This window comes from Rhinoraja longicauda, chromosome 2 (genome assembly GCF_053455715.1).
Source record: "Rhinoraja longicauda isolate Sanriku21f chromosome 2, sRhiLon1.1, whole genome shotgun sequence".
NCBI classification, from domain to species: domain Eukaryota; kingdom Metazoa; phylum Chordata; class Chondrichthyes; order Rajiformes; family Arhynchobatidae; genus Rhinoraja; species Rhinoraja longicauda.
The window spans coordinates 72,798,005-72,823,705 of record NC_135954.1 but is presented as its reverse complement, the minus strand read 5'-3'; the positions used below and the strand labels follow the sequence as shown (position 1 = coordinate 72,823,705).

Here is a 25,701-nt window from a genome sequence, read left to right as displayed (position 1 = left end):
ATTTGCAGAGTAAAACTTATCATATTGTGATCACTGCCTCCTAATGGCTCTTTAACCTCGAGTCCCCTTATCAGATCAGGTTCATTACACAACACTAAATCCAGAATTGCCTTCTCCCTAGTAGGCTCCAGTACAAGCTGTTCTAAGAATCCATCTCGGAGATACTCCATAAACTCTCTTTCCTGGGGTCCATTACCAACCTTATTTTCCCAGTCTACCTGCATGTTGAAATCTCCCATAACCACTGTAGCATTACATTTGCGACATGCCAATTTTAGTTCCTGATTCAACTTGCACCCTATGTCGAGGCTACTGTTTGGGGGCCTCCCATTAGGGTCTTTTTACCCTTACAATTCCTCATTTCTATCCATACTGATTCTACATCTCCTGATTCTATGTCACTCCTTGGGTCGGCCCGTTGCGGACATTTCACCGTCCGGCGCAGCCTGGAACATGGCAACGACAACAGCCTGACCGCAGGAGAAGACGGCAGGGGAAGAGAAAAAGACATTCTGGCCTTCCATCACAGTGAGGAGGGGACTGGAGGAGACTCACTGTGATGGATGTTTCTTTTTGGGGGGTTTTGTGTTGGTTGGGGTTGTGTAATTTGCTTATTTTATTGCTCTTATTGTTGGACTGTGGGTGACGAAATTTCGTCCAAAAAACTTGTTTTTTGGATGACAAATAAAGATATCTTGAATCTTGAATCTTGAATATCATTCCTCACCAACAGAGTGACCCCACCCCCTCTGCCCACCTGTCTGTCTTTTCTATATGTTGTGTATTCACTTCCCAGCCCTGGTCCTCTTGTAGCCATGTCTCAGTGATTCCCACAACATCATACTTGCCAATGTCTAACTGAGCCTCAAGCTCATCCACTTTATTTCTTATACTTTGCGCATTTAAATACAACACTTTAATTTCGGTATTCACCTCCCCTCTCACACAATTGGCCCTGACCTTACACTCTTGTCCCTTCTAGAACTTATGAAGAGTCCTTTGCAATTTCTCCTGTATTCGCTTCCCCTTTAACTCCATCTTCATATTCCCAGTTTGTCAACCCCTTCCCCCCACTACTTAGTTTAAAGCCACACTTGTAGCACTAGCAAAGGTAGCACTAGCAAAGGTACACTTGTAGCACTAGGAGACGGGAAGAATACAATAAATAATTTTATTGACCAACATCAAGTAAAAGCATTCTTAAAGAAAATCAAATATTGCAATTGGCACTAATGTTTCACTGTACACAGCCGTCAGATAAATATCTTCCCCCTCATGCTAAATCTCAGGTTACTTCAAAGTGTTAGGAAAACACGAGAACCACCTGTTGTGTTGTGCAGCTTAATCTAACCGCTCTCAATTTATTAAACTTAATACTAATTATAACTTGCCGTGCAAAAACTCCGACAATGTTGTGTAAAAGGTTTGACTCAAGTACACGAACAATTGAAGCAGTTTGACATCTGACTTTCAGTGAAAAACTTGATATGGCATTGAAAAAAAAATAGAAATATTTCTGAAACTGCTTACCAAGAGTTATATTTGAATATTTAGTAAATCTCATCGCTTAAATAAATTCAGTTTAATTGAAATAAGCAATTTTGATGTACAATGTTTACCAATTCTTTTAGAAAGAAGTGTGCTCTGTTTCTTTACACAAAGGTACAGATTTCTTTAAGAAAACCACAGCACACAGATAAATGTAGACATAAGACACTGCAGATGCTAGATTCAGGAGTGAAAATATTAACAGCTGGAAGAACGCGGGGCCAAACAACAATCTGCGGAGGAAAAAGGATGGTTAATGTTTCAGGTCGAGACCTTGCATTCGGATTCAGAGTTTAGAGATTTATCAGTAAATAGAAGTGAGAGAGTGGGGCGAGACAGAGGCTGGTATGCAAATGGGCAGGACCAGGTAAGGGAGGACTGATGGGCAGATGAAACCAGGTGGGGGAGAGGGAGGTGACAGGAAATGTGAAGAGAGAAGAGAAATGTAAGGTAGGTATGTGGATGATGGGCAAATACAATCAGATGAGAGCTGGTAATGAGCTGGATAATTAGGGGGGCTCAAGAGATGAATAAAGGGAGAGGTGTCCTGGATGGATTGGTGGGAGGCAAAATGAATACATGATATGGGTAGCCAAAGTTCTTCCAGCAGTTTGTTTCTTTGCACACAGCATATTGTATTTTTCTCATTTACCCTCCACCACATTACATTAATAAAAAGTTTCTTAAAACACGAGCACAATTTTGCAAATGCCTTCCTAGAGAGGTTGATACACCACTGTATTGGATTTATTAATTGATTACAGTTCTCTTATGCTCATACATTAACCTCAAAACATCACCTGCTTCCAAAGGTTTGTGCTTCCCTTGACAATTCCAATGTATGCAGTAGATTTACCATTCTGTTCTATACCACCAGATTGAAGAACACTGTCTTCCCGCTGTTAGACTATCAAATGGGCCTCTCATAAATTAAATATGTATTCCCAATTTCTTCATCTACCTTGTTGCAGCCATTGGATTTGTTTTAATTTGTACTTTTACTGTAGCTATCACATTATCTTTGGCACTCTTTTGTTTCTCATTTTGCACTGCTTGTAGTCAAGTATGGCTTGATTTACCTGGAAGTTTTTCACTACATTTCAGCACACTGATAATAATGAACCAATACTACACAAGGCCCAGGAGTAACATATTCAAGGCAGCCTAGTCCTGATAAATGCATTAATATTGGTTTTTAATTTCTCAATTTTTCTCCTCATTATAATCAATTTTATCTCATTTTGAAAATCAATCAAATAAAGTATCCTGTAATCAAAGCCCTTAATTTCCAAACTACACTGCTGGACATAAGTACCATCCAACAACATGACCTTTAAAGACAACAGAACTACAACTGATCTCCAGCAACGGGATCAGAACATACACAGTGGGGTGTGGATTTGAGCCACACACATCAAAGGAGCTGCCTGTAGTGCCTTGCCGAGGAACAGTTTTAATCCAGAATTTCTGCATCCGATTGCCTAAGCTTGAAGTATGTTTTCTGAGGGGTGAGCGCCAACATTGAGAAAAGGAATCTGGGGAGAGGGCGGACAGCATTTTACTTGTAGCTACAGCAATATGCACTGCATCTTGCATTGTAGTTAACTGGTTTCACACAGCTTCACTTTACTGTTGTCATTGGAATAAATGCAAACAAAATATCTGAAGATTATTCATGTACACGAACTCCAATGAACAGACATTTAATTTTTGGTGTTTTTGTAAGCAATCTGCTGAGGTAAATTGCCAAAGGTTACAAAGGCCTGTTCCTGGCAGTGTTTGAAATGAGGCAGTTATCCCACAACATGATGGGACAGGCAGTGATTATTCAAGTAAAAACATTACACTGTAAGAAAATAAGTCTGTTGCATGTCTTTATTCAAAAAGCCTTGCTTTAAATCTGCCTTTAAATCATACCTTTAACATTTAGACACTTCAGATGCATATGCAACAAAATTGAATGGCAAAGGGGTAGCATCAGATAATTTAAAATAAACTTAAGGGGAGAAAATGCCAGAGGAGTGTGATATGCGGGTGACACAGTTGTCAACTGTGAACTGCCAATAGTGGGAATGCATAAGAGATCACAATCAGGGGATTGGAAATTGAGATGGTGATGAATAAGAGAATTATAGATGCAAGAAGCACAAGGGGATTAAACGGAAGGGTGGAATTTTAAATTAGTGGCACTGAGAGCCTGCAATACTATATAGGTCAACAGAGACCAGTGGAATTGGTGAAGAAAAAATCGTGCCAAAAGAATCGTGCAAGAGATTACATCAATACAGTGCAGAAGAACTGGTGGTCAACCACAAATACACAGGAATGCTTGATTTAAGCTGCATTTATAATCATATTCTTGTGCAAATTAATTGAATCACGGGTTGATTTTGCTATTTTTTCATATGATGAGTTTCTATGCCCACCATTTGTTCTTGTATTTAAAAACAATAACATTCAAAATAAATTAAAGACTAAATAACAAAATCTTACCCCAGCATTGCATGAGTAATGCATCAAGGGCCAACTGTTTTATCATCATTTAAGAAGAACACAGGCAATTCACAAAATAGATACCATTCCAAAGAGGTGTACATGTATCATAACTTTCCATCAACATTGCACGAGTCTCAGTGAGAGATTGCAAAGTTGGTGGGAAGAGCCAAGCTTCTGTATTCAGGATTGTCAAGCAAGTACAATACCAGGTTGGCATACAATGCAAAGAAACGGCCCACTGACTCTTTATACAATAGACGCCAGATTTTGGTGCCATTTCACAGTCACAGCTACTGCTGGCCATCAAGGCCTGTTGCAGCCATTGTCTCTGTCCGGTGGACCTGCGAACCGTCATCCTTCTCCTTGCCCGGCCCATCTTCAACCTTCACACCCCAAGGCGCGGAAGGCAAGACCCCCCACCCAGTTCTTCCCACTATCCCTTGTCCAATGTCTGCCACCCGATTCCCCCCACCTCCTCTCCAGTCCTGGACTTCGGGACGAGCAGGGTCCGGGCTGGGTGGCTGCCGCGGCATCACCGTGGCCCTTAGACACAAGCAGCAGCTGCTGCTCAATAAGCTCAAGCTCTGTGTGCCAACGCCTCATTGAAATCAGTGGAATAGCCCGAAGACCTGTGAAAAAACATCTAACTGCTGGGGTGAAGAAGAAACAATACCAATGGGCCATAAAATATATTGATTGGACAAGCGAGGACCGAAGGTACTATTCAGTGATGAACGCTGTTTCCTAGTTTAGGGCCAACCACAAGATGTTCAGAAATCAGCCTGGGAGCCGGTGAGAAAATGCCACATCGACACAATCGTCAAACATCATGAAATGATGATGTTCTGAGGTTTGATTCGGCTTCTATAGTGTTGGTCCGCTGCGCCCATTTGATGGAATGAGGATACCGCTGCAGTACATCACTGTGTTATCGGGAAGAGGGGTGCCGGAGATGGCAAAGACTTTTCCAATTGGATCTGTGATATTCTAGCAAGGCCTTGCACTGTGCCACACATCAAAGACGGTGACCTAATTTTTTTCCAGCAGGAGGGGATGTCTGTCTTGGACTGGCCTGGTAAGCAACCCGACCTGAATCTGTTTGAGAATTTGTGGTCAATTATCAAAGAAAGCAGGGATGTATTGGAGTATTGTCAACAGTTTTAGGCCCCATATCGGAGGAGCGATGTGCTGGCGTTGGAGAGGGCCGAGAGGAGGAATATGAGAATGATCCTAGGGATGAATGGATTAACACATGATGAGCATTTGATGGCTCTGGGCCTGCACTCGTTGGAGTTTAGAAGGATGAGGGTGATCTCATTGAAACCTACCAAATAGTGAAAGGCTTGTATAGAGTGGATGTGGAGAGGATGTTTCCAGTAGTGGGAGAGTCTAGGACAAGTGGGCACAGCCTCAGAATTAAAGGACATACTTCTAGAAAAGAGATGAGGAGAAATTTATTTCGCCAGAGACTGGTAAATCTGTGGAATTCATTGCCACAGACGGCTGTGTAGGCCAAGTCATCGGGATTTTTAAACCAGTGATTTAGTAAGGATGTCAAAGGTTACGGAGAGAAGGAGGGAGAATGGGGTTGAGAAGGAAAGATAGATCAACCGTGATTGAATGGCAGGTGTAAACTTGATGGGCTGAATGGCCCAAGTCTGCATGACATGGATTTATAAGACTATACCACAATACAGAAGCTCATCGAGGCTATAATTCAGCTGTGGTATTGAGATGAAAAAAATCTTCAGAAACTGTCAGAATCTGGCCGATTCCATGCCAAATCGCGTCGAAGACTTGATAAAGAACCTGATGGACAATGTAATGTACTAAAGATATAATGGTAAGATGATAATGAATGAAAGGTAGCTCTGTGACATGTATATTGACTTGTGATTTACGAGTGGATGCTCGATTCAATTATTTTGCACAAGGGTGTAATGTGAATACAGAGTGAAAATAAGTGAAAAAGGCAACAATTTTTTTTCTCCCAAAACTGAGACCACTTTATGCACCCAAGATCTAGCTTTGTGGACTTATACCCTTGCAAACAGACTGTAATTTAATCTGCGTCTGGCAGTTACCGTATTACCTGTGACAAGTTTAACTGCAGCAAACACCGTGAAGAAAACACTGCACATTTCACATTCTTATTTTCCCAAAGCACTTTATAGCCGATTAAATATTTTACAGTAACATTGTTATACTAAATTGGCAAAATTGCTCACAGAATAAAGTATTACTTAATAAGATATTACCCAAGTCAGAGGCATATACACGGTGTTGACGATGCAGTACACCTGCACCAGGCCTCGCCGGCTCTTCCAAAGCAACTTGCAGTTTTAAGTTGCCACATCAAAACGTGGGGCTGTGAAAAGGGTGATTTTCTCCTTAATTAGTTTGTGGATTCTTATGGAGCCAGGAATTAGAATAGGAATGTCAAAACTTGTACAGGTAGTAAAGAAATGAAAACCGGGAAGTAAAGGAAAGATAACGTAACGAAGTGCACTCTAGATAACCTCCAATAAAATTAAAAATCAAGTGACATCACTTTAAAACGTTCTGCCCCATATGCTGTAGTTTCACTTCCTGCCAAAAAACATTTAGACGAATGGAAAAGGCGCGATTTTCTTTCTGAATTGTTTGTTTTTACTGGGTATCTAATGTCAGTGAGGGTGGGCCGAAGGGGCAGTGTCTATGCTGTCGTTTAGCGTGATGGCTAAAACATCTCTCTCCCTCTCTTTCTCGTGTCTGCCAGATTCACACCCCTGCATGTGAACACAGTAGCAAACACCTGCCCGGCCGGATTTTAATTCGCCATTACTTCTCCTGCAATCCAATGACAGCCAGCGTGTCTGGGTTGGAGGTACAAATCCAGGCTATGAAGGGTGGGTGTTACGGTGGGTCGCCTGAAGGCATCATTTACTGCCACCGCGGAGAGGGCAACGTCGCCTGCACTCAGAGCTCGGGCTGAACTCCCCCCCCAACAAATACAAACAAGTTACTGCTGAACCAGACTGCAAAATATCATTCAACACAAACAACTAATTAACAACAATACCGAGACTCCCCACAGAAATGTCCAAGAGCAAAACGCTCGACTTCAACTACCTCAAATCAGATGGACACACTGGGCGTTGATCGGCTGTACACAGCACAGCGCATTTTTGTGGACGCCCGGCTGCTGATTGATTCGTTCCTCGGCTTTTCAGTATTCTGCACACCGATCCATATTAGCGCTACCCGCTGCATCTACCTATTCGACCGTACACGAAGTAAGCGTCAATCGTCACACCAGGAGCGTGAAGACCAACTGAAAAACCGCCTTCACGTTGAGTTGAAGGAATGCGCTGGGAACGCCAGTCCTGCACTTTGTACAATCCCTCCCCGCCAACGAGCAGAGTAGCAACGCAACGCAACGGGACCAAAAACCCAGCCAAACAAAACCAATTTACTATCTGAAGGATCTGCAAGAAGGGATTGCATTGCATCGCATCCTGATGTGCTGCTGTAGTAAATCAGCAAAGGCATTTAAAACCAGAATCCAACAAAACTGGACAGACTGGTTTTCTCCGCTAATGTTGCAAGAAGACAACGTTCTCACAAACTAAAGACAGACACAAAATGCTGGAGTAACTCAGCGGGACAGGCAACATCTCTGGAAAGAAGGAATGGGTGGCGTTTCACAAACTACACGTCTCATCTCGATACACAACCTGATGAAATTGCCCAAAACGAAGGCTCCTAGTGGCCGACGTGTCATTTTTCCCCGCCAGCTACTTGCCAGGGACTGCCTTAAAATTGCTGCACATAATGTGTGCGTGAGGGAGTTTGGTGTTGGTGGGCGGGGTGGGGGGGAGCTCTGTTTATAACAAGCACTCAACGACAAAATTACTTTTCATGTATTAAATAAACGTCGCAGTGCCCTGCAGCCAGTGGTGCTGCCAGGCCGAGCTGGGCTGAGCAGAGCCAGGCTGGGCTAAACTGGGCTGAGCCGAGCTAGGCTGAGCCGAGCTGGGCTGTGCTGAGCCGGGCTGAGGTGGGCTGGGCTGAGTGGGGGGCTGAGCTGGGCTGGGCCGAGCTGAGTGGGGGCTGGGCTGAGCTGAGTGGGGGGGCTGGGCTGAGCTGAGTGGGGGGGCTGGGCTGAGCTGAGTGGGGGGGCTGGGCTGAGCTGAGTGGGGGGGCTGAGCTGAGTGGGGGGGCTGGGCCGAGCTGAGTGGGGGGGCTGGGCCGGGCTGAGCCGAGCCGAGCTAAACTGGGCTGAGCTAAACTGGGCTGGGCTGAGCCGGGCTGGGCTGAGCTGAGCTAAACTGGGCTGGGCTGAGCTGTGCCGAGCTGAGCTGGGCTGGGCTGGGCTGTGTTGAGAGCTGAGCTGTCAGCGAGGGGCTGCGGCCACAATGTATCTCCCCGGGATTGAACCTGCGCTCCAATGTAACGCCTCACAGCCAACCTCCGGCGGGCGGGGACTCGCTCCCCCCGCCTCCCCTGTGCGTCCGGGACGCGGCAACGCTGGCGGGATGGGATGGGCTGTGCTGTGGGCACAGAGTTAGAGCCACATACCCGGGGACCCATGCAAACCCTGGCCGCCATTTAAAGGCAGCGCTCCGTCAGACGCCAGTCAGTGCACCCACCCCTACCCCGGCTGCAAGGTTGATGTCACCCTGGCCTGGCCTGGCCTGGCGGCTAGTCAATGCAGCTCCTCCCCTACAAACCCTGCACGTCAGCGAGCCCGAGTGAGTGAGACTGTTACTCACGTATCTAGCAGGCGCGGGCGGTTAAACTTCTGTCCTTTCCATTTCCCCACCCAAACAGCCGCATCAAAGCGCACAAACATTTGCAGAATGACACGCCTCGCTGCTGCTTCTCCCTCCCTCCCTCCCCCCATCAAGACAACATACCCCTGGGTGGGGGAGGGAAGGGGAAGGGGGGTACCGTGCAGAGCGGCGATGACAAGACGGGCCGGGCCGGTGCGGTCTTCCCTTCCTCAGGCCGGGTTGCTGTTGCAAGGCGCCGCTGCTCTGAGTTGACCCACCAGCCAGAGAGAGAAAACAGCGACCTTGAGCCGGGGGACAGTGAGCGAGAGGCGGGGGCTGTGCGGCCAGCAGGGGGAGCCGGCGAGCACAGCAACATGAGTGCCAGGGCCATGCAAAGCCAGAGCCAGTGGAGCCGTGGAGCCAGAGCCATGCAAAGCCGGAGCCGGTGGAGCCGTGGAGCCAGAGCCATGCAAAGCCGGAGCCATGCAGAGCCAGAGCCCGTGGAGCCAGAGCCATGCAAAGCCAAAGCCAGTGGCCTCAGCGCCCAGCAGGCCTGGCTGGTCCCACACCATCACACTTTCTCCACATTCTGCATTTTGCAACACTGTTTGTACATTACTGTTCTTATAACACTAATAATATTAACCGTATTTTATAATGCTGTTGGACGAAACATGGTGTTATTTTAGTTTGCAATTTTTCTCGATACGCATGCATACCAAACAAAATAAAGTGTTAACATGTGTGAGAAGGAACTGCAGATGCTGGTTTACACCGAGGGTAGACGTAAAATGCTGGAGTAACTCAGCGGGACAGGCAGCATATCTGGAGAGAAGGAATAGGTGACGTTATGGTCGAGACCCTTCATCAGACTGATAATCGGTATTAATAATGTTTAATTGTACTGATGCATATCAACTGGAGGCAGTAGAACATTTCCATCTTTAGCCAGACAGAAGTGTCCGAACATCCATTGAGGCTGGGCGATCCCCTTTATTAATTGTGTTTTCAAATAGTAATCGTTGCTTCACCATAAATCAGTAAGTCAAAAGTCAGTTCAGTTTGGACTATCATAACTACAACTAAAAGTTATCAAACAATGTTGGAGGAACTCAGCGGAGCTGTGGTAGGTCTATGGTAGGGTGATTCAGTTGCCTGTTAAAGACCCGAAACGTCACCCATTCCTTCTCTCCCGAGATGCTGCTTGGCACGCTGAGACACTCCAGCATTTTGTGGCTACACTGCAAGATGCAAACATAGAAACCTATAAAATAGGTGCAGGAGGAGGCCATTTGGCCCTTTGAGCCAACACTGCCATTCATTGTGATCATGGCTGATCATCTACAATCAGTAACCTGTGCCTGTCTTCTCCCCATATCCCTTGATTCCACTAGTTAGCTGCAAAAATAGGATGGCCAGGTTACAGTTTGCCAAGAAGTTCGTAAAAGAACAACCACAGTTCTGGAAAATGGTCTTGTGGACAGATGAGACAAAGATCAACTTAAATCAGAGTGATGGCAAGAGCAAAGTATGGAGGAGAGAAGGAACTGCCCAAGATCCAAAGCATACCACCTCATCTGTGAAACACAGTGGTGAGGGTGCTATGGCCTGGGCATGTACGGCTGCTGAAGGTACTGGCTCACTTATCTTCATTGATGATACAACTGCTGATGGTAGTAGCATAATGAATTCTGAAGTATAGATACATCCTGTCTGCTCAAGTTCAAACAAATGCCTCAAAACTCATTGGCCAGCAGTTCATTCTGCAGCAAGCCAATGATCCCAAACATACTGCTAAAGCAACACAAGAATTTTTCAAAGCTAAAAAATGGTGAATTCTAGAGTGGCCAAGTCAATCACCCGATTTGAGCCCAATTGAGCATGCCTTTTATATGCTGAAGAGAAAACTAAGGGGACTAGCCCCCCAAAAAAGCATAAACTAAAGATGACTGCAATACAGGCCTGGCAGAGCATCACCAGAGAAGACACCCAGCAACTGGTGATGCCCATGAATTGCAGACTTCAAGCAGTCATTGCATGCAAAGGATATGCAACAAAATACTAAACATGACTACTCTTATTTTGCATGACATTGCTGTGTCCCAAACATTCTGGTGCCCTGAAAAGGGGGGACTATGTACAAACACTGTTGTAATTTCTACATGGTGAGACCAAAATGTATAAAAATGGCCTTTATTAAAATCTGACAATGTGCACTTTAACCACGTGATTTTTTTTCTATTACAAATCTCAAATTGTGGAGTATAGAGGCAAATAAATAAATGACGGGTCTTTGTCCCAAACATTAAGGAGGGCACTGTACTTGTCACCGGTGTTGCAAAAGATGGGCCTGGCTCCGATGCAATGTGCCAGATGCTGCACACGACCACACGACCTGTCCCCTGTGGAAAGGTTCCTCCCGGCCAGCACCTTTGACCATAAGTCCATTGGGCAGTTGTCAGCATGGAACATCCTGCAGGACAAGGACTTGATGGATCCTGTGGCATGGTTCCCTGAGCAGGCAGCCCAGTTTGTCTGGCGAAATGCCTCATTGCTAGAATTCACCAACAAGCACCAAGACCTAGATGTGAGAGGGGCCCTTCTAGACAGATCCTTTCTTCACTGTTGGAATCTTACCACCAATGCACAGTGCCCTCAGGATGGCTGCTATAGAGAGGAGATGGTTGCCCACCTCTTCACAGAGTGTGGATTTGCAACAAGAGTCTGGATTACGATGCAAGGGTCCTTGTCACAATTCATCCCATCCCATATCAGTAGAATCGCTGATTTACGGACTGTTTCCAGAGACACATTCGGAGACGGACATCAAGTGCTGCTGGAAGATAATCACCTCGTGAAAGATGCTCTTTGGTCTGTTTGAAACATGTTGATCTCCCAGCAGAGTGAGATATCCTTCAGGGAATGCCAATGGCCCATTCCAGACTGCAGGAGTACGTGCTGAGGGACTCGCTGAATCTTGGTGCAGCCGATGCTCTGTGGGGCAGGACTACAGTCTAGGGTCCTTCCGCTGCTGGACATCGGGGGCAGGGTCTGGTGGACAAGCTTAGATGGGGCATCTTGGTTTGCATGGATGAGTTCGGCCTAAGGGCCTGTATTTGTGCTGTATCACCCTATTGTGGACAGAGCACAGGAGATCTGCATGCCCGTTAGCTTATCCTTTCTGGTCTCTTACCTTTTTATTCCACTTCGCCTCTAGCCTTGATTACTATCTCCACCCATCTTCCAATTATGCCTCCTCATCTGTTTATACCTGTCACTTGCCAATCAAAGGTAGACACAAAAAGCTGGAGTAACTCAGCAGTCACTTGCCAATTCTTGCCCCACTTTCCCCTGACCGCTCTCCATCAACTTTTACTCCTCCACTCCAACAGTCTTAATTTTCCAGATCCAAAACATTGTCCATTTCCCTCCACAAATCCTTCCTGGCCTGCTGAGTTCCTCCAGCAATTTGTTTTTTGCTCAAGATTCTTGTTTCCAGTCTGGTTTGGACTCGTTGGTGTAGATCAGCACAGGATGTAGTCGACTATAATCAGTGTTCTCGGTATGGCCTCCCATTCCCACACTAACTTGTCTATCCTCAGCCTTCTCCACCGCTAGTGTGAGCCCCAATGCAAATTAGAGGAACAGCCCCTCGTATTTCACCTGGGAAGTCTACAACCCAGTAGTGCGAATATTGAATTCTCCAATCTTATGTATCCCTGACCTCCTGTGTGTCTCCTCTTAGTCCTTCCAATACTTCTCTGGTGTTCCCATTTTTGTCTGCTTTTCCACAACCCCCTCCAACCCCTTTTAATGTTTTTGTATCTCTTTCACATAGACTAAATGTGGTGTCGACTCCTGGTTCCACCCACACATTTCATCTGCCGACTCCTCCTTCCTTCCCTGGCTCTGGCTCCATCTGCCCACCACCTCTCTCCTAATGGTTCTCATTATCACTACTTACCAAATTCCAGCACTGGAAGCCTTTGTGTTCCTAGTGTCTTTGTATCTTTGGTTGCACAACAGGGATTCGGATTTGTACTATTATGGTTACCTCATATTACGGTTATTAATTTATTGTATTATTGATTATTATATATTTATCTGTGTTTTATTGTATTTGAGGGCCTCTTAGGCTGCATCAGGTAAGGATTTCATTGTTCCTCTGCTGGCACACATGACTCTTGATTTTTAAACACTCTTGACTTTTAAAATAATTTGTTGGTGCTTTTTAAGTCTGAGTCCACCAGGACTTGAACTGAAATTACCCAAAGCCAAAAGCCATTTCACCTTATGATCTTTGGGCATGATTTCCTTACAATTGTTTGGTGAGCCAAACCAGTGAACTGGAGTTAGAAAAGAGTAGAACATTTGCAAATTGAGCCCCAGTTTCACCACAGCTGGAGAAATGTGAGGAGATTAGGAGCATCTTCTTAGGAAAAGTATTTTGTGCTGGAGAGAATGGAGTTTTAATCAAAATGTTACACAGGTACATTACAAAGTGAGGTACAATCCAGAGTTGTAATCTCTAGAATTTAAATGGTGATCTGAGTTATTATAACTTTGGGTAAATATGAACATAAAAGTAAGGAGCGTGGATAAGCCATCTGGCACTTTAAATGCACTGTCGTTCAGGAAGATTATTGCTGACTTTCTACCTCAAGACTATTTCCACTACTTATCCCTTATTCTTAAAAATATTTAATATTCAGAAATCAATCAATCCCTTGGATAAACACAATAACAACATTCACAGCACTTCCTGGTAAAGGATTCAAACAGATTCACCACCCTCAGTCCTAATTGCTCTACCTGTGGTTCAAGATTCCTCAGCTCAGGAAACTAACTACCCAGCATTCATTTAGTTGAACACTAAACACAGGTTTAATGAGATCATCTCTCAGTCTCCGAAACTTTCAGACATCCAAACACAACTTGTTAGAGGAAATCAATTGGCCAGGCATCATTGGTGGAGGGAAAAAGAGAGTTACTCAACAAGACACAACTATATTTAAGGTAGCTTTTCTTCTCCAAGAAGCCCTTCTTGCTTAAGTCCATACTCCGCCACTCCAGTTTAAATTCCATTTGGAATATCTTGGTGGATCAAGAACCAAGAATCTGTTGAGAGCAAAGGTTGAGTCTTCTGCTCATACAGCAAATCACCATCACAGGAAATGCTGTGACTCTTCATTGCAGTCCCTCTCTGGCAAGTAGATCCTTTTTTTAGTTAGGGATAGCAAATCAGTGTACAATATTCTTTGTGTGTTCTCCACATGTCTATTTTTTCCAATATCACCTTGTCTTCTACACTCAAATTCTTTCACATGTAAGCTCTCAGTGACTTGTATTCAAGGAGATCCAACTATCTTTGAATAACAATATTTTTCAACCTGTCGTCATTTAAAGAATATGCTGCTTCTCTGCATTGCGGATTACCTTAAAATTTTCCACATTATAATCTTTCTATCCTATGTTTACCAACTTATCCATGTCCTTGTGAAAATCCCCAGACATGTGCCTCATTCTCATAACCCCATCGGGTTTTGTATCTTTAGCCAACTGAGTAAAATGATTGTGCACCAAACCACAGACATAGATTCAGAATAGCCAAGCATTTAAATGGAACCTTTACCAGCATGCTTGATATGAATGATATGCTGGCAGGCATGAGAGTAATAAGTCAGTTCTGCATTTTTTCATTGGAAATAAAAAGAAGGATTATGACCAGTTACAAAGTACTGCTATTGCAGGAGGTATGTCAAGGTGAACTTTCCATAAGTATAAAAGGTTCAATGGTTCAATGGTCCTTTATTGTCATGTGTACCGAGGTACAGTGAAATTTGATTTACCATACAGTCATACCAAAAAAGCAACAAGATACAAAACTACATAAAGATTAAACATAAACCGGACTCCAGAATGTTCTCATGGCGCGATGTCCCCACAAACACTGAGATCATTGCACTCGCGGCAATCCCTCCGAGTCCCCACCAGTGCAGGCAGCACGTCCATCTTGTTTTTCGGCGACCTTACATTCCCCACTGTGATGGAAGGCAAATAACTTTTACCTTCTTCCTCCTTTTCTCCCACGGTCGGGGCGATCGAAACATCTGCAGTCGGGGCGATCGAAGCTCCCACAGTCAGTGATCGAAGCCCCCGCAATGGGGTGATCGAGCCACCCGCGATTGGGGCGGCCGAAGCTCCTGTGGTTGGAGCTCCCAAAGTCGATCCCTAACAAAGGGACTGCCGGCACCACGATGTTAAGGCCGCAGTGCGAATGGAGATACGATACGGAAAAAGTCGCATCTCCGTCGAGGGAAGAGATTTTAAAAAGTTTCCCACCCCCCACATAATACAAAAGTAAAGATACACTAAAACATACAAATAAAACAGACTAAAAACAACAAAAGAAGAAAGAGACGAGACAGGCTGTTGGCGAGGCTGCCACTTACGGCGCCACCTGGTATAAAGAAGGTGAATAAAAGAGACAGGGAAGAAAAATGTGGTGTAGACTTTGAGTTTGGAAAGGGAGAATCAGAGGAAGAGCTTAATTTATTATATTATTATATAATAAACAGATTTTTTTCAGCATTATGTTCATTGTTGAAGGTCATGCATTGAACCATGACTTATATGTGAACTATTTGGGAAACCATTCAAACGATCAAATCTGAGAGTGGCTCAGGAGGAAATGATGTGTAAGCCCAGCAGACAGTCAGGCTAGTCAAAGAAAATAGTATTACCCTATTATCACAATTCTCCACAATTAACACACAATAATATTGTGTAGTGATTTAGTATTCTAAACTAAAAATAAGATATGCTTGCCGGAGTGGGAGTGCAATGAAGAGTCTCGAGATTAGTTCCTGTGTGAGCTATCAGGATGTATACACTCAGGAAGAAAATGGTCTGTGATCCCAGTGCGAGGGGAGCACTAGGGAGAATAGAAATGGTCTGTGATCCCAGTGCGAGGGGAGCACTAGGGAGAATAGAAATGGTCTGTGATCCCAGTGCGAGGGGAGCACTAGGGAGAATAGAAATGGTCTGTGATCCCAGTGCGAGGGGAGCACTAGGGAGAATAGAAATGGTCTGTGATCCCAGTGCGAGGGGAGCACTAGGGAAAATAGAAATGGTCTGTGATCCCAGTGCGAGGGGAGCACTAGGGAGAATAGAAATGGTCTGTGATCCCAGTGCGAGGGGAGCACTAGGGAGAATAGAAATGGTCTGTGATCCCAGTGCGAGGGGAGCACTAGGGAGAATAGAAATGGTCTGTGATCCCAGTGCGAGGGGAGCACTAGGGAGAATAGAAATGGTCTGTGATCCCAGTGCGAGGGGAGCACTAGGGAGAATAGAAATGGTCTGTGATCCCAGTGCGAGGGGAGCACTAGGGAGAATAGAAATGGTCTGTGATCCCAGTGCGAGGGGAGCACTAGGGAGAATAGAAATGGTCTGTGATCCCAGTGCGAGGGGAGCACTAGGGAGAATAGAAATGGTCTGTGATCCCAGTGCGAGGGGAGCACTAGGGAGAATAGAAATGGTCTGTGATCCCAGTGCGAGGGGAGCACTAGGGAGAATAGAAATGGTCTGTGATCCCAGTGCGAGGGGAGCACTAGGGAGAATAGAAATGGTCTGTGATCCCAGTGCGAGGGGAGCACTAGGGAGAATAGAAATGGTCTGTGATCCCAGTGCGAGGGGAGCACTAGGGAGAATAGAAATGGTCTGTGATCCCAGTGCGAGGGGAGCACTAGGGAGAATAGAAATGGTCTGTGATCCCAGTGCGAGGGGAGCAATAGGGAGAATAGAAATGGTCTGTGATCCCAGTGCGAGGGGAGCACTAGGGAGAATAGAAATGGTCTGTGATCCCAGTGCGAGGGGAGCACTAGGGAGAATAGAAATCTGGCAGCAGATGGAAGGGGAAGGAGATTGCCAATTCACAACAGAAAAAGAATTGCGGTTGGCAAAGAAGTTCAATAACTATGTCGACACGTTCCCAGTCTTAAAATAATAAGATCTTTGGAGTGCAGATCTCATATGTGGGAAGTGGAGAACATGTGTTTCAGATAATGGAGAATTGGAAGATTTTGAGTCGTAACCGCAACACATTCCAAGAGCTTTGTCATGGCACACAACATGCCATGTGGACATAGAAACATAGAAAATAGTTGCAGGAGTAGGCCATTCAGCCCTTCGAGCCTGCACCACCATTCAATATGATCATGGCTGATCATCCAGCTCAGTATCCTGTACCTGCCTTCTCTCCATACCCCCTGATCCCTTTAGCCACAAGGGCCACATCTAACTCCCTCTTAAATATAGCCAATGAACTGGCCTCAACTACCTTCTGTGGCAGAGAATTCCACAGACTCACCACTCTCTGTGTGAAGAAATGTTTTCTCATCTCGGTCCTAAAAGACTTCCCCCTTATCCTTAAGCTGTGACCCCTGGTTCTGGACTTCCCCAACATCGGGAACAAACTTCCCGCATCTAGCCTCTCCAACCCCTTAAGAATTTTATATGTTTCTATAAGATCCCCCCTCAGTCTTCTAAATTCCAGCGAGTATAAGCCTAGTCTATCCAGTCTTTCTTCATATGAAAGTCCTGCCATCCCAGGGATCAATCTGGTGAACCTTCTCTGTACTCCCTCTAAGGCTAGAATGTCTTTCCTCAGATTAGGAGACCAAAACTGTACACAATACTCCAGGTGCGGTCTCACCAAGGCCCTGTACAACTGCAGCAGAACCTCCCTGCTCCTATCCTCAAATCCTCTTGCTATGAATGCTAACATACCATTCGCTTTCTTCACTGCCTGCTGCACCTGCACGCTTGCTTTCAATGACTGGTGCACCATGACACCCAGGTCACGTTGCATCTCCCCTTTTCCTAATTGGCCACCATTCAGGTAATACTCTGCTTTCCTGTTCTTGCCGCCAAAGTGGATAACCTCACATTTATCCACATTATATTGCATCTGCCATGCATTTGCCCACTCGCCTAATCTATCCAAGTCACTCTGCAGCCTCCTAGCATCCTCCTCGCAGCTAACACTGCCACCCAGCTTCGTGTCATCCGCAAACTTAGAGATGTTGCATTCAATTCCCTCGTCCAAATCATGAATATATGTTGTAAATAACTGGGGTCCCAGCACTGAGCCTTGCAGTACCCCACTAGTCACTGCCTGCCATTCCGAAAAGCACCCGTTTATTCCTACTCTTTGCTTCCTGTCCGCCAACCAATTCTCTATCCACCTCAACACTGAACCCCAATACCGTGTGCTTTAAGTTTGTACACCAATCTCCTATGTGGGACCTTGTCGAAGGCCTTCTGAAAGTCCAGATATAACATATCGACTGGTTCTCCCTTATTCACTCTACTAGTTACATCCTCAAAAAATTCTATAAGACATTTCCACTACCGAAACAATCAGGCCAGCTTCTAAGAGAGTTAGTGGTTTCCAGAGTTAGTGGAAACCACAGTGCCCTGACCACCCTAATACGACTCTTTCACAATGTCTCCAATGTTTGTTTGAGTTACTTAACCTATGGAGGCTCAAACTAGCAACAGATTTAACCCTTTGCCTTAAACTAGTGAGTTTCCTAAAGTGGTAGCAGATGTTGCAATTTCATTAAAATGACAATATTCCTGTCTTTATAAATCCTGAACTCTCAGACAGTGGGTCCTTTGCTCCGTGTAAGAAGGAATACTGGAAATGGATATCCTGGGGCAGCAGTTTCACTGTGAAACATGCAGAGTTACCTGAGCTCTTGTCTGGACCTTCCTGAGTTGTAACCCCTGTGAGGTTAAGGAAGTAATAAATTAAAGCAAATATGACAAACTATCCCTTAATATCTCCGTCTCTGGTGCATCTGCTCCCAAGATGAGACTTTTCACTCTAGGACATCCGATATCATTTCTTCCCCCCTGCTCTTGTGGGTGGATCCCTCACCTATGTCTCCTCTGTGTTCCACAATTAGACTTTAGATATTAGAGATACTGCATGGAAACAGATCCTTTGGCCCACTGAATACTCGTTGACTAGCAATCATCTCGTACCCTAGCACAATCCTACACACTAGAGAAAATTTACAATTTACAGAAGCCAATTGACCTGTAAAATCTGTATGTCTTTGTGGTGTGGGAGGAAAGTGGCACGCCCGGAGAAAACCCACGTGGTCACAGGGAGAACGTACAAATTCCATACAAACAACACCCATAGGCAGGTTTGAACCTGGGATTCTTGCGCTGTAATGCAGTAGCTCTACCGCTGTGCCACAGTGCCACCCCTGCTCTTGCTCTCCTTCCCATCCCAAAATGAAAAAGGATAGTTCCCCAGTTCCTCACCTTTCATCCCAGTAGCTTCCAAATCCAAAACATTATTCTCCAACATTTTCATCACCTCGACATCATCCCACTACCAGTCACATCCTCCCATCCCCACCCTATTCCGCATTTCACAGAGGCCGCTCCCTCCACAATTCCATTGTTCACTCATCCCTTCCCATCAAAACCACCACTTCCCCAGGCACTTTCCCTTCAACTGCAGGAGATGTAACCCCTGTCCCTGCACCACCTTCCTCACCTCCATCCAGGATCCCCAGCAGCCCTTGAAGGCGATACAGAGGTTCACATGCAGATGCTGGTTTATACCAAAAATAGACACAAAATGCTGGAGCAACTCAATGGGTTAGGCAGCATCTGAAGAAGATGGATAGGTGACGTTTCAGGTCAGGACCCTTCTTCAGTCATGAGATTCACATGCACCTCTTTTAACTAAATTACTGCATTCAGTGCTCCCGAGGTGGCCTCTTACATCGGTGAGGCTAAGAATAGACTCAGTGACTGTTTCACTGAACACTTGCACTCGGTCCACCAAGACCTGCTGGATCTCCTAGTTGTTATCCCGTTTAACTCCCCATCTCATTCTCATACTGACCTTTCAGTCCTGGGCTTCTGGGCCTCCTTCATTGCCAGCGCAAGGCCACATGCAAACTGGTGGCAACCTTTTGTCTCCTTTTCATCTCTAGCTTTTGTCATATACTTCACCCATCTGCCAATTAAACCTTCATCACCTCTTATCTACCTATTACTTGCCAAGCTTTGTCTGGCCCCTCACCTCTTTTCCAGCTTTTTTACCCTACTACAATCAGTCGGAAAAAGAGTCTCGACCTGAAACATTGCCTATCCATTGACTCCACAGATGTTGCCTGACTGGCTAAGTTACTCCAGCACTTTGTGTTTTGCTCAAGATTCCAGCAGGAAAGTCATCATTAGTTGGCAATAAAAGTTGAGAACCCCCCCCCCCCCAGATGCAGGAGCTTGATCGTCCCGACGAGGAAGGCCCGCTGCCGGCTTCGGGAGTCAGGATCGTCCCGTCAACGGAAGGTTAGAGGCCCCCGACTGCTGGAGGACAAAGAAGGGAGAGATCGAACTTTTTTTTGCCTTCCAACACAGTGAGGAATGTGGAGGAGTCACTGTGGTGGATGTTCAGGTTAAAATGTATTTTGTGTGTCCTGTTGCTTTTTATTGTTATGACTGTATGGCAAATGATTGTGATTGTGATTAAAGTTCCGAGGGACAGAAGCGACTGCAGATGTTGTAATCCTGGCAAAAACAAACTAATGGAGGAACTCAGTGGGTCAGGGTGTGTCTGTGGAAGGAAAGGAATGGTCAATGTTTTGGGTCAAAACCCTGTCCTGATGCAAGGTCACGATCCGAATCCTTGAACATTCGTTTCCCTGCACAGATGTTGGTTGATCCACTGAGTTCCTCATGTTTTTTTACATAAAAATCAATTTATTTTTTGCCCATGGTCAATGTAACATTATAGATGCATCTGGCTATAAGGTTCTGGGTGAGAATGAAGTAAGACAGATGGAAGTCATTTACCTCTTCATGAACAAGGCAGATATATCCAGTTTGTTCCACTTTCACATTCTTGTGCCTGTTGGCCTGTAAGTTCAGTTCTTGTAATTACAAAATTCCTTTTTCTAAGTTTTAATATTTTTGAATCTGCTATCAACACTTTCAGCCAGATTCCAGATCATAACAATTGAATGCATTCCTTTTCTACTCATCTCCGTTCATTTTTGCCAATTACTAACATCTAACTCTACTCCTACTAGAAATGCTGTCCCCTATTTGCTTTACCAAAATCCTCAATATTTTGTGTAACTATCAAATTTCTCCTTAACTTTCCTGTCCTTCAGATAAAAAATACATTTTTGTTTAAACATCTCAACTAACACTCTAGTTAAACCCCTTGGCACCATCTCCAAGGTCTTGGTATCCTTCCAAAGTGCGTTATCCAGATTTAGTCATAATACTCCAATCTCGCAAACACTTTATCTTACAGTTTGGGTTAGTTTCTTACTGTAAATTTCCCCGGTGTGGGACGAATAAAGGAATATATTATATTATTATTCCACAGCTAAAGCTAGGAATTGCTTACAAAATTTTAATAAAATTGTCAAGTTCTTCTGCCATGTTCAAAGATCTATGTACTTCCTTTGCTTAATATTGCCATATTCTTCCTGTCAAAATAAGTCACTTGACACTTCAGCATTAAAGTTCAAATAACTCATCTCTGCCCATTTTTCCAGCCTAGACATGGTGGGTTAACGGGCCTTGGTTTTATCAAAAGAGTTTGAGCCGAATGGTAATATAAAGCATTGGCTGGTTTGGACATGGGGGGTCGAAATGCTGTTTGACTATCATTCCATGTGTTCAGATTGATCCTCCTTGCATTTCTGAGTTTTGTACCATCTGAAAATTTTGATTATGATAAATATTTCCACATCCTGGTTATTAATGTATGTCAAAAAAGGCAAATTATCCCAATGTCAATGCTTGGGGGAGACCATTATACTTTTCCCTTCGGTGTTGTCTTTTAGTCAATTTCATACCTATATATTGAACATAAACATTTGCTGATTAAACCTCACCCACCCTTTCTTTTATTTAATTAATTAACTCATCAAGTTAGTTACGTACAAGTTAGATCCCTGCCACATTGTTAATCCAGTCCAGTTTCTTCTCACCTGCAGCAGCTCGAAAGGCCTCCATCACTTCAGCAGTTTTCTGTTGTGTGGCCCCAAGTGGTCTATTTTCACCAAAGATATCCAATACCCCCTTAAACCCCCAGCACAAGCTCTTCACTTCTTCTTTGAATGCAGCCTCCCATCCTCCACCCACACCACCACCCAATGCTTGACTGGGCATTATCTATGTGACCACATGGAACCATAGCATCAAATAGCATTTTAACCCAACATATCCAATCCATCCAATGCTTTACTTTACCATTTTCCTCAGCTCCTTACTCTTGATAAAACCAAGGCCCTTTGGCCCACCATGCCAATGCCGACTATCAAATATTTATCTATACTAATCCTATTTTTCAGCATTTGGTTTGTATATTTACATGCTTTGAGAGTTTGTGTTTTTCTAAAAGGTTGTGACAGTACTTGCCTCCATCACCCCATCAGGCAGTGTATTCCTAAGTGAGTACCCACTGGATGATAAAGGTTTTCCCTCAGATTCCCTCTAAACCATTTACCTATCATTCCTTGCCCTTAACATAGGGGCCTCTAGTTTTAGATCCATCTGCCATGGGGTGATGTTTCATACAGTCTCCATACTACTTCCTCCTATCGACCATCTACTCTACCTATGCCCTTTATAACCCTTACCGTAATTCCAATTATTTTGTCCAAACCATAGTTCTAGCTAAGGGTACTGACATGGGTCTGAGCTATGTCTGAGTGGGATATGTGGAAAAATTCTGGCATCATCCTCTCTTTCAACTATGTTTCAATACATTATTGGTTGCTATAGTGCTATTTTGTGCTCGTGTATAAAGCAACACAATTTCACCAAATTGTTGCCAATTTTACAAGGTAAAAATGACTTACTCTTGTCTGATTCACATCCACTTCAGGAAACAGACAAGAATGCAAGAGGCTTCAGAGAGTGGGGGGCAGCCCAGCCCATCAAGGGCACACCACTCCCCACCATCAAAAATATCTACATGAGGCATTGCCTCAAATAGCTGGCATCTATCAACAATGATCCCTACCACGCAGTTCATGTCCTTTTCCCACTGTTACCATCGTGCAGGAGATATAGAAGCCTGAAGTGCACAACACCAGGTTCAGGAACATCTACTCCAAACATGTACAGGCTTGTAGGATAAGTGGCTTGGTATAATTGTAAATTGTCCCTCCTGTGAGTAGGATAGTGTTAATGTGCAAGGATCTCTGGTTGGTGCAAACTCGGTGGGCCAAAGGGCCTGTTTCCACACTGCATCTCTAAACAAAACTAAACTAAATCTCAATCTCCCCTCAATCTCTGACATTCCAGAGAAAACAATCCAAGTCCATCCAACCTCTCCCTGTGGCTGAGACCCTCTAATCCAGGCAGCATTCTGGTAAACCTCCTCTGCACACTCTCCAAAACCTCCACACCTTTCCTGTAATGGGGCAACCAGAACTGCGCACAATATTTCAAATATGGCCTAGCCCTATAGAGCTGCATCATGACTCTTGTGTTCAATACCCCACAATGAATGTGGCCTGAAATTCTCTCACTGAAAACCTAAAATAGATTAATAGATTTAAAGTTTACAAGTTGGCCAAGGCTTGCTGTAAAAATAACAAAATGGTAATGACATCATTAAAATGCACCCAGATTGTAAATTGGAAGGATTAAGGGATTCATCGATTTGTGAATTTCCAGAGTGTGCTCTTTGATTTACATTGTTTTTCTGCTGTGCACAAATGACATGCCCCCCTGGAGTCCCTTACTTTTTAAAAAAAGTGCTGAATTTGTAAATTAATTGTCCATGAAACTCAACAAAGAAAATTAAATCAGATAATTAACAGCTCAAGCACTTTTTAAACAAAGTGGTGATTGTTTATATAATCCCAATTAATCTTGTGGGCAATTGAACAATTAAATAATCCTTTCAGAGAAAATAGCTCTTTGAAGTTTTAACATATGTTTAAAATATATATTTTTTGCTTAGTTTTCTTTCTGTCAATAGTTTTCTGTCGCTTAACCCAATTGTAGACAATAGACAATAGGTGCAGGAGTAGGCCGTTCGGCCCTTTGAGCCAGCACCACCATTCTATGTGATCATGGCTGATCATTCTCAATCAGTACCCCGTTCCTGCCTTCTCCCCATACCCCAGACCGCTATTCTTAAGAGCTCGATCTAGCTCTCTCTTGTACTTTCACTCTTTAATTCCCAGTGTTGTTTTCCTATTTTCCCCCGTACCCATCATTTTCAGTGGTTAAGAAGTGAAATTGTGTTGTTGCACAATCTTCCATTCACTACTTCACATTTTCAATGCATTTTTGTGTATGTGAGCTAGAAGATTTAAAAAAATGATGAACTGAATACAGTGTTAGATATCCATTCTATTAAGGCCAACCAGTAGACACTATAAAAATCAATCCATTCTGTTTTTAATCATGGTCCCTGCACACGCCGTTTGTTATACCACAGTTATCGATAAAACAAAACAAATTCTAAATATTTAAAGGGGGAAAAGATATTTGAAAAACATCCAGATTAGTTCTGGGAAATTGTAAAAATTGTGGATGGCACAAAGGACAGGGAAAGATTGGTAAAAATGCAGCCACATTCGGGTAATATTGAATCATACCAAATTAAATTTAAACTGAAGTGAAATTAGAAATCTTGGAAAGAAATGTAAGGAGAGCTAATGAAGTACACTGTCCAATGTTAAAGTGTGCAGAGATAGGAAAGGATTGAGGGCTCAAATACATAAACCTATAAAGAGGCCTTCTCTTTTGATGTGTAGCTTATAAAAGCAGGGAAATTATACTGAACTTTTATGAATCAATGTTAAGGTCTCTTGGAGGGTCACAATTAATTATGGGTGCCACACCTTTGGGAACATGGCTTCAGAGAAGGTGCAGAGGAGGATCAGCAAAATGGTAACAGGATTGGGGTACAGTATCTCAATATGCGGCAAGATCCATATACATCCTGGATCAGAACGGTTTGATATTTAATATCAGGAATGATATTGAAAGTAAATAGGAGAATTTACTTCCAATGATAGGCCTGTCAAAAATGAAAAGACAGAGATTTAGGAAAATCAGAAAAAAAATCCAAGAGAAAAATTAGAATTTAATTTTTTTTTCCCACAATTAATTAAATGAACTGTTGGCAAAGATAACGGAAGTAGCCTACTTGCTACAAAGAAATGGGTGCAAATGTAGCAATCTGAGATTTAGTAGCTCTTTCAAAAAGTTGGCACGTATATGTTTGTTAGATTAGATCAGTTTAGTAAATTGTCATATACACCAGGTATTAGTATTGGTATTGGTTTATTTTTGCCACGTGTACTAAGATGCAGTGAAAAACATTGTTTTGTGTGCTACGCAGGCAAATTATAATATACATAAGAACATCAAGTCGTGCAAAACTCTCACCTTAATCCTATGTCGCTGGTTATTGATTCCCTAACTCTGGGTAAAAGGCTCTGTTCATTTAGCCTTTCTGTTCCCCTCATGATCTTATACATGAGATCAAGTCCTTTCAGAAATCCTTTCAGGAATAAAGCCCTAGCTTGCTTAATTTATCCCAATATCCCTTGAGTCCTGGCATCATCCTTGTAAATCATCTCTGCACCCTTTCTAATTCAACAACATATTTCGTATAACAAGATGAACAAAACTGAACACGCTTCAAATGTGGCCTCACCAATGTCTTGTACAACATAACAACCCAACTTCTACACTCAATACTCTGACTGATGAAGGCCAATGTGCTGAAAGCCTTCTTGATCACCCTATCTACTTGTGATGCCACTTTCAAGGAACTATGTATCTGCACTCCTGGATCCTTCCGCTTTACAACACTCTCCAGTGCCCTGCC

At 43.9% G+C, this 25,701-nt stretch overlaps 1 protein-coding gene across 8 annotated transcripts in view; it reads right to left on the bottom strand.

Annotated features, from left to right (window-relative positions):
* thrb (thyroid hormone receptor beta) overlaps positions 1-9,133 on the bottom strand; it is a 137,120-nt gene extending 127,987 nt beyond the window's left edge. For 3 of the 8 annotated variants that reach the window (XM_078421097.1, XM_078421065.1, XM_078421135.1), the window contains exon 1: positions 8,977-9,133. The gene's annotated coding sequence lies outside the window, so the exon portion shown is untranslated. Of the gene's footprint in view, positions 1-6,302; positions 6,641-7,155; positions 7,468-8,798; positions 8,846-8,976 lie in introns of those variants that run through there. The other 5 variants (XM_078421073.1, XM_078421107.1, XM_078421119.1 and 2 more) reach the window with 3 other exon arrangements.
* Positions 9,134-25,701: the final 16,568 nt, after the last annotated feature.